The sequence below is a fragment of the Parus major genome, chromosome 1 (assembly GCF_001522545.3).
Source record: "Parus major isolate Abel chromosome 1, Parus_major1.1, whole genome shotgun sequence".
Lineage (NCBI taxonomy): Eukaryota > Metazoa > Chordata > Aves > Passeriformes > Paridae > Parus > Parus major.
Window position 1 is genome coordinate 70,190,460 of NC_031768.1, and position 15,917 is coordinate 70,206,376.

Here is a 15,917-nt window from a genome sequence, read left to right on the forward strand (position 1 = left end):
ATTCTATTCTATTCTATTCCATTCCATTCCATTCCATTCCATTCCATTCCATTCCATTCCATTCCATTCCATTCCACTCTACACTATCTTTAAAGTTATCTATTAAGGTTGCCTTATTTTTCTACCTTATTTTTCATTCCTAAAATACTATCTGTGAATCCACTAGATTCCTGTTTGAGAAAGGGAAAAATTATTTTAGCTAGTTTAATTTGCACAATGTTCCACAGAGAGGCTACGCCCGGTGTGTTATTGGCAATCCCCTTCAATCTGACCCTGACTTTGCTGATGTCAGTCACATCCTGGGAGAAAAGTTGCATGTATGTATGTTTTCCTTTGCCACTACTGCTCTTGCAAGAATAGCCTAATCAAGTGAGTAACTATGTTTAGGAAAACTAAAATGAGACGAGTGGTGTTTCTAAAAGCTACTCAAAATGAGGTATAATTTGAGTAGTATGGGTGAGATTTAATGGTCAAAAGCAGTCATCAAAAATAGGAATTCCTGTGCTGAGAGGGAACATAGTCTCTGAGAGACATTTCTTTGCTCTTACTCTAGAAACAGATGTCCCTGGCAGCCAGTGATATCATTGGCAGCATTCACAGTAAGCCTAATCTTAGGCAATGAGTAAAATATCCTCCTTTCCTTGCAAGCACTCATTTTCCCTTCTGTTGTCTTCAGAACTGGGGCCATGAAACCACTCTGCCCCAGGACAGCGGTGTGAGCTTTCCATCCATGACCACCTTTGGCTTCTCTTGCCTCCTTCGGGGCTCTCTCCTGGGAGCTATCACAGCTTTACTGCTGCCTCTATGATTCAGTCTTCTCTTGCTTATGACAGGATTGTCAGGATCTTGGTGGGAGAGTGTGGGACTGTCTTCCTCAAGGTCACAGCTAGGACAACTATCCTATACTTTCACCTTCTTTTGGCAAAGTTTTAGTCACCAAGACTCTGAAAGGCAAAAGTTATTAAAATTGTCCTAATTTTCATGCTATGCATTCCATTAACTGACTTAGGGATCATTTGTTTCACAATATCTGACAATTATAATAGTGATTATCAGTTTAATTGTATAATAGTGCAGACAGGGGACAATGAGGGGTGATTTTGTTAGGTGCACTGAAGCTTGTCAGAAAAAGACTTCCTATATCAGTCTTGTTAGCTCAAATGTTCAAAACCTTGAGCATGTCTTTCCATCACACCCTAAAGTCATGAGATGAAAAAAAAAATTCAGACCATTTTTTAATGTATTTTGTGATTCTGAATTTTGATTTTTAGTCTGAGAGTTCAAATTTTCCTTCAGCATGCCTTCTGAGGAGTAAATGCAGCTCTTGACAGACCACCCAGTAGTGAATGAAGAGTGTCATGGATTTCCACTTACATTTAAGTTCTATATTGGTAATTTTGTCCCATGTCATTTAAAGCACAGTAGGATTCCCTTTCCTGCTGGATCCTGGGTCCCACTGGGATACTATGCTGCTCACAGAATGGTAAAAATTGGAAAGGACTTTTGAAGGTCATCTTGTCCTGTCATCTTGAAGATGTTAAACAGGGCTGGACCCAGTAATGGGCCCTGGGGCACACTGCTAGCTACTGAGCTCCAACCAAACTTTGTGCCACAGGTCACCAACCTCTTTATCAGCCTCTCTATGAGGATCTTACAGCAGGCAGCGTTCATTATCTGGTCTGTACTCTCTACTGGCTTGCTTTCAGTAAACTCTGAAGTCCTGATAGGCAATGTCCACTGCTCTCCCCCATTTACCAAGCCAGCCAGTTCATGGCAGAGGGTTATCAGGTTGTTTGGGCAGCACTTCCCCTCCACTCATGCCAGCCTGTTGCTGGCTGCTACTGGATTGTCTCAGCTGTGCTGAAGGTGACTGGAGGGAGATACTAGCACACTGCTGCAATCCCTGTATGGGCTCATTCTGGTCAGGGACCAGTCTGAAGCTTGCACAGGTCCCTTTGTCCTTTGACTATCCAGTTTAAATCCCTGAGAAGTGACACCAGAGGTAATACACCCAGTGATACCTTCCATTGCATCTGAACTTCTGCTCAGTGTGGAGTTTGGATATGGACTGATGAACATGGACCTGGAAAATCAGAAATCTGATTAGCATAGCTCCTTTGTATGCAGTATCAAATGCTAATCCAAAAAGGCCACGATGTTCTGGAAATGAACCTTGTTCTATATCCAATAACTGAAAAGGCACAATAGTGAATTGCAATAAAAATTTTTCTAATTATGCATTTGTGACAACTTCTTTTGTTCACACAAGGTTTTTGAGTATCTTTATTTTCTACATGCTTACATTGGAAAATAAAATTAATCTGAAACAGGTGAGGAAGAAAGAAATAGCTACTCTTTCCCATGCTGTCTTTCGTGTTTTGAATATCTCACCTGTAGTCCTAATGACCAAAGAAGAGAGAGATGAAGTGGTAAGAAAGTTTCTCATTTACACACTGGTTTTGAGAATCAGGAAAAACACATTTACTGTATTATGAGAGCAGATGTCCATGTGGTATGATTAATGTATGGCTAAGAGTACAAGCAGAACAAGGTTGTTTTTTTTCTTCTCAAAAAGAAAACAAAGCCATAAACAAAAAATATTTTCAATGAGGAAATAAAATGATGGATGATTTTGTGTATCCTAAGGAAAGCTTGAGGATCAGCATATTATCACATGAGGAAGCAAATATTTCTTGGCAAAATCAGGACAGAAAATTATGTCTCCAGTGCAAAGTCCCACAGTCCTCAGGAAGATGTACTCTTACAGTCTACAGCAGCATTACCACCTGAGAGATGCATTTACTGATGAAAAACAACCATGAAAAAGATGCTACAGAATGCAGTGTCATGCCACCCAGACTCTAATTCTTGACAATTTTTGAGACAAGGATCACAAAAAGGAAAGGAATGAAACAAATCCATCTAAAACAATCCCTCTAATTTTCAATAAATGCCTGAAAGATAGAATATTTGAAGTGTAGCTGTTTGTTGTGAGAAGGACATAGAAAGAAATAGAGAAATCATACATGGTACTAGAGACAGCTGAAACCATCTTTGGGAAAGCTCAGTGGTCTCCTCACTGCTCTAGCTCTGGCTTGGTTGAAAATGAGCCACAGTTTTGCTGCACTAACCAGCAACATTCCTTGGAGATGAAGTTTTCACACACAAAGACCATTTGATTGTGGTTTTGTTGGTTTTTTTTTTGTTTGTTTCCACAAAAGTATAACATTCTGGGGAGTTTTCCAGGTCAAACTGAGGAGGCAGATGGTCAGTGTTGGCACGGTGGCCAGTCAGAGCCTTGCAGAAATGGACTTTCAAAGCACTCATTTTAATGGGGGCTCCACTTGTGGTCAAATCTATTGAGAGCCATTTTTATTTACCAAATGTTGAATGATTGGGTCACTGTTGTGAAAAATGATTGCACTTCTGTAATACTTTCATCAAAGAAAGCAAATAAGCTCTTCAGAGTCATAGCTTTAATGACAGTTGTGTAATTCATACATTTTAAATAAAGTCCCTAATTGGCTGGCTGTGAAGTAGAAAGAGAGTCGGTGCAGTGAATGGTTTAAATGCAGCAATTACAGTATTTCCTATTCTTTGCCAATCTAAAATTAATGAAAAACCTTTCTTGCTGTGACCTTGACAAATGGTGGTGTAACCTTTTTGGATTCTCAGAGGGTGCTGAATTCTACCCTGTAAGAAAGTGAATTGCAGCTGAACATTTATAATTAGTAAACTGAAACCCTGTGACAAGGAAGAAAGCGAAAAGACGCTGATTGGATTTAACATATATTAGACACCATCCCCAAGGAACGGAATTGGAAGTTAGCTCTGAGTATTTTAATTTTCACATACCTGATTATCTTTGGGCATCACTGAATCCTGCATTATTGAATTGTCTGCAAAAATGATGTGAACCTACTAGAATTCACCCAAGGTAAAGCCTGATCCTGTAAAACATTGGGTATGTTCAATTCCTATCGCTCTGGGGAAGTGCTTAACTCCTCAGGGGATGGGACAGAGAGTGCAGCTTCCCAGCAAAAGGTCTGACATTTGCACTGGAGGTATTCCACCTATCGCTGGTATTACTTAGGGGTTTTGACATGGAGGTACAGCACAGTTAAAACAGCCTTAAACCCTTTTATACTGCCAAGGTGGTATGAAGGAATCTGGAGCCTTCACATTCAAATCTAATTTGTGTAAGCATCATTTCCATGTCAGTATAAAATAGTGCTGGATTAACAAAAGAGATTTGTTAATTTGACACCATGAATACTCCCAGGAGACTCAAAAATCCCTAGAACATTCTTTTCCTGATGGGTCACAACCATGATGCATAATGCCTCAAGCTATGGTGTGTTTTATCAGCTCTACTTTTATTCCTTCTAAGAGGCAAAGAATCTTTGGGTGATAGAAAAGAGAAAACAGTACAAACATGTACCTTCTCCTTTGTATTTTTTATGTTGCTAAACTCTATTTTCAACCACTGGATTGTCTAAATTGTCTAGGGTGTCTTACAAGCGATGGTATGACTTCTATTACTATTTCTTAATTCCTTGGATAACTCAGAAAATTCTCAATCCCTTTTGAGAAACTAAACATCTTGTGTTTTATTTAGTAATTCATAGCCTGACAATGCTCCTTATTATGAGTCCCACCTCCATGACTTCTTTCTGATAAGCAAATCAAGTGCAAATATATGTCAGAAGAACTTATACCCAAATTCCCTGTCCTTTGCATGGAGCATATGAAAATTTTCAGTGTAATTAAAGAGACTCTGCAAGGTTAGTAGAGAGGTCCTTCTGACATTAATTTTTATTATGTTAACTATTTTGCAAGTTCCTTTGATTTTAAATTAAAAATAGGCACTTTTTCTTTCTAACAGCAACTGGCCATGTTGGTCCTTAGTTCTGTCACCAAAAAATCAGTCCTGACAGCAAATTATTAAGTTTGTGTGAGAAAGATTAGATATTGAAAACAAATAAAATTTAAGTGCTTTTTGGGATGTTATCTGTGAAAACCTGGTGATTTATGTTATTTTTTAATTTCCCTAGTTTTCATTTGAAGAATTTATTTTATTTGTATAATTAAAGGTAAAAGTGATTTCAGGCAGGGCTTTTAATTATCTTAGCAATTCTTCTCTGCAAGTTAAAATGGCAGAAATGGCTTGTGCTTTTCGTCTCATATCCCCTTCCATACTCCATCTCATCTTCCTTAGCTTTCTTTATGTATGATTTTTGATTGATGTAACTGAAACACTGGTTTATGGAATAATTTTAAGTACTTGGTTTTAAAATTACCTGTACATGGAAAACAATATGAAACATAATTGCATCTTAGAAGTGGAAACATAATAAAAGTAACCACTCTGCTGTATGAATTATTTTTTTTTACCTATGTGGAATGAATTTTCCTACTGAGTGTCTTTAATACTATTTGAGAAATGTTAAGAAAATATCACACCACAATAAGTAAAACGAGTAGGGACTAAATTCTTGAATCATAGTAACTACAATTCTAGATTTTGTTAAAACTGATGGAACTACCTTCTGCATGAAGACATCTTTCAGATAACATTTTTACATAGGTATTTCCCTTCTAATATTGCATACAAATACAATCAAGCGTCAGTGTTATCACAACAAATATTTATCAAAGGGACAATTGGCCACATATTCCCAGAACAGAAATCCCCAGCTTACAGAATCTTCTTTGAGATGTAGTCAGAAGTGGCCAAGATGTTATAACTGAAAATATAATGATGTTATAGCTGGTTCTGGTACCTCTGCCAGCACCTCAAGCCAGCTTTGCATCCTAGCTAAGACGCTTTAACTTTCCTGTAGTTTTGATGTGAATAGAACAGTTCTATCACATGGTACCAGCTGCTCATTCACACCTGTGTGTTTTGCAACAATTGTACTGTCAATAAAAAATTCAACCAGTATTTCCACTCAAACTTAGCCCAAAATCCAATATTGTCAATGAAAATCACCCCAGACTACTTACAAGGGCTCTACCAGACCTTGAAACAATCTAAATGATTGCAAATTCTTCATTGTTTATTGATAATTCCTATGAATGTTGACATTCTGAAGGCAAAAAAGAAAAGAGGTCTTAAATTCCTAAATTGAAACAGAGACCTTATTTCAAACCAGTACAAATTTGTACAAAAACTTCTTTAAAAAGTCAGCATTTAGTGCACATAAACTTAAAATAGTACTGGAATCAGGTCTTTGTTCTCAATTACAGCTTTCTGAGGAGGGGATAGGGAGAGAGAAGTTCAGAATAGATTCAGATTGAACATTAGAAAGAATTTCTTCACCAAGAGTTGGGGGTCAAACACTGGAATAGGCTTCCTATAATTGCCCTGACATGTTTGAGAAGCATTTGGACAACATGCTTTATTTTTTCTTCAGCTCTGGAGTGGTCAGACAGTTGAAATGGATGATTGCTGTAGGTCTATTCTATTCTATTCTATTCTATTCTATTCTATTCTATTCTATTCTATTCTATTCTATTCTATTCTATTCTATTCTATTCTATTCTATTCTNTTCTATTCTATTCTATTCTATTCTATTCTATTCTATTCTATTCTATTCTATTCTATTCTATTCTATTCTATTCTATTCTATTCTATTCTATTCTATTCCACCCCAGAAAAGTTCTGCTGAAGAGGATTGTTTTCTTTGTCTTCATGTGTATTACAGGTATCAGGAGTTGGAGCCAAATTTCCCCATCTGCTTTCTGTTCCTTAGGGGTGGTATACTGTGTCCAAAAAGGGACTGGCTAAAATTCTTTTTTTAGCTAAAAGCCTAGGGAAATTAGCAGACATTTCTAAAGCTCAGTAGTTTTAAGCCCCATGGAATGATAAGTAATACCACTTATTCTTTTTTATGGCAAAATGAGTTTTTCCACTTCATTTCTCCACTGAAACTATTTACATAATGTCTGTGTTCTTTTATGACTTGTACAATAAAACAGTGCCATACTAAATTTGCATGGGCTTAGGGAGAAGGCTGAAATAGGAAAAAGTAATAAATGCATATGCCAATCATTTATCTTATTTTTAACCATCTCATACATTATAAACTTCATAGAAATTTCAAAGTAGTAATTTCTAACAACTGAAGAATGCTTATTTCCTTATGAACTTTCAATATACTTCCATTTAACATTTAGTGGCCCAATTTCCTTTGTATAGGTCAAGAGGATTTTTTTCACATCTTGTCACAGGGAAAAGGGTACTTGAGTGGAAAAGGTGCACTCTCCATTATCACCACAGAATTTCAAGTACCTGAGCATATTCATTAGAAGCTGGAGGACTTAAGCAAAGATATGAGATATTAGAACAAAACCTGCATGTCCTTACTATAATAAGAATTGGTTATAGTCAAACTGATATAAAGGGCAAAACTCACATGGCAAGCATGTCTGAGTTCTAGTTCAGGTCTGCATGTCCTACTTTATAGTATTTGCTAGTCTTTTGGAGAATTAAGCGATTAAAAGAAAAATTATGTTTTAAGAGTCACAGTGACACTAATGTATTCCAGCTCCAGGCAGATATTTCCATGTGATGTCATGAATTATCTCATTCATGCTGGCATTGCAAAATGATGGAGGCCTCTGTTCCCGAGTATTGGAGTGCTGGGGAAAAAAATCTAGGGATGGGAGGAAGACAGAAAACTGAGTCAAAAGGTAAATGAGCAAGATACCTAAAATGAATGTTGTAAAAGGTTAAGTTCCTTTCTAAATTTTGGATCCTTTAAATAGTTTTAGATGTAGGCAAAATAGTCTATTTCAAATTCTGAGTAAAACTCAGGTGCTTTTCCATCTGCCTAATAATTTTAATGCATTTTAGTATATCAAATAATTGATATTAATAAAATTCACATCTTACAGCCCATAGAGACTTTTTTTTTACCTCAAGTTTTGTCTAAGCTGGCCTTGAAAAATTAAATTTCTGATTAATTTTCAAAAGGATAGTTGACATTTAGGAATTATTTAGAAATTACAATTTTGTTGCTCATGTTATTGCAACATAATGTTCATTTGGAGAGAAACACAATGTCCTATTTAAGCAGACTGCATTTAAATTGTCCATTTTGTTTTATTCTGAAAAGTATTTGCATGATGATAAATGGATAAAGAATAATGATTTCCAAGGAGACACTCTCTCTATCCTTGAGTTAGACAAATGAAGGCCAAAGTTGGAACAAATGGTCTGGGAAGATGCCATTTCTACAGCAAAAGAAAACACTGTTTCCTGAAGGGTGTCTCCTTAGGTAACAAATCACCGTCTGAGAAGGGATGAAGAACAACATGACTAAAAGGACTTAAATTCTAACCTATATATCAGGTGTTTTTCTGCAGCAGAATTATTACAGATGCCACAGTGTTTCAATTTGATTACTGAAGTCTTTATACATATCACTAACATTTTAATTTTCCATAACTTCCCTTGATTTTCTTGTGTCAACTGAGGAAAAAAAACATTTTAAAAATCTTCAGACATGATGGTGCTCAACAGACCCTGCAGATGAACAGAGTCAACTGTTTATTCAGCTGGAATTCAGTGAGAAAAACACCTACAGAAGTTCCATTCCCTTCATCATTGTGGTAGGTGCACATCTACCCACAGGCACAGGTTTTTATGACAACCCTAAGAGGCAGATTTTCCACCAGAATCACACCACCTGATTTGAGCTCCCTAGAAGGGAGCACTGCTCACCAAATATACATGGGACCAGACCAAGAAACTTTCACTGAAAAGGAAATCACTTTTCTTGAGAAGAAACCCTGGGAAATTCCATATTTATTGTATTTCAATATCTTGATTATAATAAAATATCCAGTACACTTTTACTGTCAATAAAAATACAAATGTGTCTCCATGACTAAAGGGAGACAGCAGATGATGATGTCAGAAAACTAGACTCCAGATCGATGGGAAGCTGCTATGGGACTTTCTCAAGGATTAAATTTTGGACAAATTTTTCATTGTCAGTCATCGACTTAAAACCAAGTAGTGCATGCATAAAATTGGAGTGTCATAAACACAGAAAGAAGATTGAGATATCAAATGAATAAAGGTATAGGCTACTGCTGTGATTGCAGGAGTGCCAGAAGAGGGATCCAAGAAAAAATAGTTTTAAGGACAAGTATCTGAGGATTAATAACAAGAAAATTAACAAGTTAAATCTTTATTTAGAAGTTACTGAGGAAGCCAAAGACTAAAAGGAAATCTATTTGCAAATCACCATCTGGAGAGCAAAGTTAATCTGTGGAAGACTCAATGCTGTTGGTAAGACTACACCTGGACTCCTAGGTAAATTCTCAGCTTCTTCCCAAAACTTGAATTCACATTTGAATTAGTACAGAAAAGATACACTGTGACAAAAGGAGGAGTGGAAAACTTTAGGAGGCCAATAGAGAGAAAGAGCATGGATTAAGCAGCATGGCAAACTGGAATGTGGTCTTTAAATATATTGGGAAATATATGTAGGAAAGAAGTGTCCCCTAAAGTTAAAGAGCAGGACTGGTATAAAAAGTAACTGGTTATAAATATGGTTAGGGTGGAAATTATTTGAGATCTCTAGTCAGCAGTGGAGTTACTTTCTGGTTACCATTTGAGGAGCTTGGGATATTTAGAGGATATTTAGAGAGAGGTCTGGGTGCTGTTCTGTTCTGTGGCCCCCAGCATAGAAAGGACATGGACTTGTTGGATTGAGTCCAGAGGGTCAGAGGGATGGAGAACCTTTCTTATGAAGACAGTCCCAGAGAGCTGGAGCTATTTGGTCTGGAGAAAAGGCTTCAGGGTGGCCTTAGGGCGGCTTTTCAGTACCTGAAGGGGGCCTACAAAAGAGCTGAAGAGTTTTGTAAGGGCATGGTGTGATAGGACAAGGGGGGGATGTCTTTAAACTGAAGGAAGGCAGGTTTAGATATTAGGAAGAAATCCTTCATTCTGAGGGTGGTGGGACACTGGTTCAGGTTTCAAAGTGAAGCTGTGATACTCCATCCCTGGAAGTTTTCAAGACCAGGCTGAATGGGACTTTGAGCAACCTGGTCTAGTGGAAGATGCTCCTGCCCATGGCAAAGAGGTTGGATCTAGATGATCTTAAAGGTCTGATAGTAAAAGATTTTAAAATCATAGAAAATTTGGGGAGTAAGAAAGAAAGTTAGGCTTGGCAAGCACTGGGAAAAGCAGGCCCTGGGAAATGTTAGACCTCATGCTTGCTAAGATCATGTGAAATTGCACCTGTGTAGTCAGTATATGATAAATAATAGAATTTTTAGATGTGATTAGATATAATTATTGTTTAAAGAATCATGAGAAACTATGCTAGGGGTTTGAGGGGGAACACGAGAAATCCATGCTTGGGTAAACTCAATGTTACAATAGAACAGTGTAAGTTTAATAATTAATATGTAAGTTATGTAATGATAGAGTATAAAAACATGTTCAGCTCAAAACCAAGCTGGGTCAGATTTGGGTCTGTGTACCCCTGACACCCAGAGCTCTTTAATAAAGCACCTTCATATAAACATTCTGTGATTATGTGTCCCTGAACTCTAACAGGTCCTTTCCAAATTTACCCTTTCTATGGTTCTATGATTTCATGGTAACTGGGATTGTACCACAAGATCTTTTTGGATCTTATCCTCCATATCAGTATATAGTTTTGTTTCTAAAGGGACAGTTCTTTTAAAATCATAAATCATGCCTTCCCCAGTGTTGGGAGAGGGCCTGGTGGATTTATATTTTAAAGAGAAAGAAAAAAAACCTGTAAACCTGTTCCTGAAAGGGGTTCACCTTCTGTGGTTTCAGGCTGTTAGCCTTTTTGTGTTATTGATATTCCTTAAGGAGGGATGATAGAAAATAATACAGATGCTGTACATCAAGCTACTCCAGAATTATCTAGTTAAAAAGAACAGAAATATAATAAAAAGAGCAGTGGATATTTGTATTTATTATGGCTTTCTATGCCATTTCCTTTGGTTCCATATCTGTGTAATGATAGATAACCCTTCAAAGCAATTTTAGCTTTGTTTTAATTTAGATTTTAGTATGGACACTTATCTGAATTATCCAAGGTACTTGGATATGCATTACTGGACTGGAAAATCCATGTAAACATAATTTAATAAGATTTCAGTAATTTTTTGTTTTCAGAAATAAGATATTCTATGTAGAAAGTTTTTCTGGGAGCAAGGTTGACCAGAGATAGCCAGAAGAGTGGTGACAAAAGTGAACAAGGGACTGCTATTCCTCGTGAGCTTTGTAAAGGTTGAAATTCTCATTTTTTTATCTAACACATTTCTTAGTCACAATATGTTCTTAGTCACATAAAATGGAAGTATATCAACATTTTTAATCATTATTAAAATAATAAAATAATATATTAATAATTTTTTTAATCTTCATCACTCATTCCATCAGCTAACAGAATGATGAAGCTGTTTAGCATGGATGGTACTTCTCTCTTAGCATCTTTAATCAACAGGCAAACCAATGTCAGGCAATTTCCTCTTTCTAAAGCAAAGCTGCCCAAGGAAGGGAGGCCAGGACAACTCTCACCACTCAGTTGTAAATGAAGCTTCAGACATCTAATGGAGAGATTCCCACACCTCAGTGAGAGACTGTGAGCTCCTTACACTTAGAGTGAAGACAAAAGGACACTTACTCAGGTACCTACTTCATGAAGGAAGACACATCGCTTTAAAAGCGAGGATTACTCTCCCCTGTGGACAGATGAATTCCCAGGCTGTAGATGACTCTTCACCCGAGGACAATGGCAGAAGGTTTCCAGCTCTGAACTTTGCTGCCCAGCTTGTGGTGAGCTGTTTCATGCCTTCAGGCTTGAAAGGTACAGCTGGTCACATGTTAGGAATCGAGGAGTGATTGCTTTAAGCAAAGTACAATAAACAGGTTTTATTCTATTCCACTCTTTAACATTTGCAAAGCACTTGATGCAATGGGGAAAGTCCTTCAGAATTTAAATTAGAATGAATAAATTTAGTGTTCAGACTAATTGTAATTACTATGATTCTCCCATTCTGTAGTAGAGTCCCCTAGTATTGCTGGTATGTAAAGGTAAAGAAATTAAGTACAAGAGAGTTCCAGAATTTCAGTAACATTTTTAAGTCTGTGTCACAAGGCTGGTCTCCTGCTAATGTGTTCATGGAATAAAATATGTTAAGAACTTCACAAAGTTTTTGCTTAACCTGTGATTTTAACAGCCTTGAAAATGCTGTATTCTTAATGCACCCCTTCCAACCTGCTAGCCTTCTCTATTTACAATAAAAGATTAAATTCACTAAAGCTACCAAGGAGTTGGAGATTAATGGAGTTCAGCTCCAAAGTTTACCAGGAAAAGTAATACAAATATCCATTTCTAGAATTTAATAATAGTCTATATATTAGTTGATAGGTAATTAATTAATAAGTGATTAATCCAATTAAGTACAGATTCCTGCTAGATAACAGGAAATAAGGATGGAGGAAGAGTGTTAAAAAAGTTTTATAAATAGCAGTAGGGAGAACATTGAAGGGAAGAGGGAGCAGTTAAGACACAGGACTGCCTAACTAAAGACAGAAAATTAACCATAAAAGAGCTGGTTCTCGGAAGTGATGCTAAGATGTGCTTGGACTCTCAGTAGAAGTTGTTGTGACACATACTGAAACAAAAAAAAAACTATGCACTAGCTTTAGAGAAGACCTGATGAGGCATTGTATTATTTTTTTCCATTTTCTGGCATTGTTTGCAATTTGAGCTGAAGCACTAACTTTCAGGGCTTTTTACAGAAGCCTTCATTTATTGTTTTCTACAACCTCATCCATTTACATATAGTTCCAAGATAAAAGGATGAGCATGGAATACACCATCCTCAAGGAATAGCAAAATTAAGAGTACTTTTTGGTTCTTCATTGTTGTGAAAGCTTTGGGGGTTCACAGAAGCTGGAATGGACTGTTTCTCCCAAGCTGAAAGAATCAGTTTAGGAGTTGCTGATCCCAGAGGTTAGGACAGTGCAATAGTCTCCTTCACATCACAATCACATCAATGTCTTACAGTGCAGACACGCAGCTTGTGGCTTCAGGGACTGTAAACAAGACAACAGCTTTTTCTTACTTTGTCAACACAACAAGAAGATGCATTGGCTGAACTCATTCTTCTGAATTTGTGGTTTCATTTCCAAGGCACTGCAGACCTCTGTGGCTCCTCTGTGGTATCCACTAGGTGAAACCCTACTAGGATATTTGCTTGGCATCTGAGATAGAAGATACTATAAAATTCCTCCTTGGAGCAATGTTTAAGTTTGGCAGAACATTATGTTGAGTTGATTTTATACTGAATCTTCCTATACTAAGATCTATGTTTCTTTTTGATTAAATATTTGTCATTTTAATGATGGAATATGAACAGATGTGTTTAACTTTCATGGTTAATGATCTCTTTGTTTCTGCTTTTAATCCCTGCCTATTACACTAATGGGCTCAAATTAGTACAGTGTTCAAGAGGCCATTAAGCACTTTTATAGGACATTGAATGCTAATGGAAATTTGGTAGGAAAATTCAAACATTTTGCTCTTTCACTAACATTTGTAGTTTTCATTTCTGAAAAAAATAGCTTTCTGTTTTAGAAGAGCTCAGACTAAAAGATGCCTTTTAAAAATTGTCACACAGCTTATTCTGTCATATGTGTAAGTATTGATTTATGAAATGTTCTCCTTTGTATGCTTTCTGGAACATGATACTAACCTTAGAGCGGAAATTTAAAACTCTGGGCCTCTTGTCTGAAGAATCCAAATTGTTCCCTCAGACCTGGGCAATAGCATTATTGCTATCATAAATAATCATTTTAGGCTAAAGCAATCCTAACTAGAAAAAGTAAAGTCTGGCAATAAATATAAAAATCTTTACTCTGAGCTTCCAACAGGTAATCAAATTTTAAATTATTCTAATGAAACACAAGATGGTGAGGAATCACATCTCTTGACTAGCTGAATGTCCACTCCCCGCTGCCCTTGGTTATCCACTCAGAAAGAATATCCATATCTCTTTACTACTGGCCAGTTGTCTAGAGTGATTCTATACATGTGTTTGCCAGCAGATGGTCTCATAGTAATTACTAGAGTTTCCAGGCCATTTATGCATAACTCCTTCCCTAAGCCACTGACCTGAAAAAACATTTTTTAAATTTTATCTTGCATGTGTTACTCAGAAGGTGTACAAAGGGAATTAAAAAATTAAAGAAAATCTCTAACTGGAAAAACACAAGAGAGAAAACTTGAACACAAATTAATGAAAGCAGACAGGGACTGCTGAAATGTAAGGAGTGAAGAAGGACACCCCTTCTGGGCAAGTGAAGACTCATTAAATGTATGGTCCCCATAGGAGGTAGATTCTTTCTGGTCTTGCATCGTATGTGCTACATTTACTCAGATTTCATGCATCCTAAGCTCCATAAGTGATAAGAGAGGAAGTGTTGGATTCAGCCCAGTACAATAAAAACATATGGAACGGTTTCTATGGGAAAGCAGTGAGTCCAATTGCAGCTTGGAAGTCTGTAAAATCTTTCATGTTATGGAAAAGGTGAATAGGTAATGTTTATTCATCACAGCAGAGGAACTCAGTGAACCGCAGTGATATGAGGCCAAAGCCAAAAGTATATTCATGGAACATATTTCTAACTTAGAGATTGTTGTCAGAGAACAGTGACCAGTCCAAAATTTAAATAGATTCACAAAGAAAGCAGACAAATTTATGGAGCAAGTTTTTGTGAGTGGGTGTGAAACACCACTAGGTAGAGGAAATAACTGTCTGCAGTACATGCTAGAGCTTTGATTGACAAAAGCTACAAAGGTTTCTGATGGCAAGCTTTGTCCTCTACAGACCTGTTAGAGATTTCTTTTCTCTAAGCTAGACATTGTCATTCCTGATTTCCTCATAGAGATGATATGTTGAAGCAAGGGGCTGTCCTTGATTTTAGGAGCTGAGGAGGAAACCTAGAACATAGCACAGAATGATGAATCAAAATGGTTCTTAAAATGAAGCAGTAAAAAAAGAAAAAGATTGAAAGAGCAGATTAAAAATGAGGAAATTGTGAAAGGATTATTTCATTCTGAAGCTGCTTACATACAAAAGGCTAGTGGAATGACCTTGAGGAGGTCCAGAGTAATGAATTAGTATTTCTGAACCACACTAGGAGAGCAGAGAGAAGCAAAGAAGAACAAAGATATAGTTAGAAGCTTGTATGAAGCCTGGAGGAACCTGATAGCAGTAGAAGGACCTAAGAAGAGGTCTAATGCCCTATAAAGGTTTAGGCATGGCCTGGCTGAGCCCAACCGGGCTTTCTGCATCAGGGACAAGAGTCTGAAGGAATTTCTTGAAGGAGGGCTGAGGCCAGAAACATTATACAAGAGTTAGTCATGATTCATCCCATCAAACCCAAATCCAAACCTACTCCAGGTCCAGGGGCTGGAGGGAAGGCAACAGACACCTCCCTTCCCACCAGAGAAAAATGTCTTGGGACTCCAAAATGAAGAGTGGGTGTCACTGTGGGCATAAAGGAGAGCTCAACTCACCAAGGCTGAGAGCATTCTCCCTGGTGGGATGACCCTTATCACACACTTGGAGTGTGCACTGAGAAGAGGCACTGGATGTCCCTTCCTCAAACTCTGCCTATTTGCTTTGCAACAAAGCTATGGAACCAACCCACCCAAAGGAGAACCTGGCCTATGTGAGACCATGAGAGGGCAGGAGGCCACTGAGTGCAGCTAAACTCTGCTCTTGTGCTGCCAGGGGCAGCAAACACATTGGAAGGTACCTCATGGACCCTTTTTGAGAATTCTCTCAAGTAAGAAGGAACTCCAGCTGAACCTGCCCTCTTACCTGTCAAAGCCTATCCCACAGGACC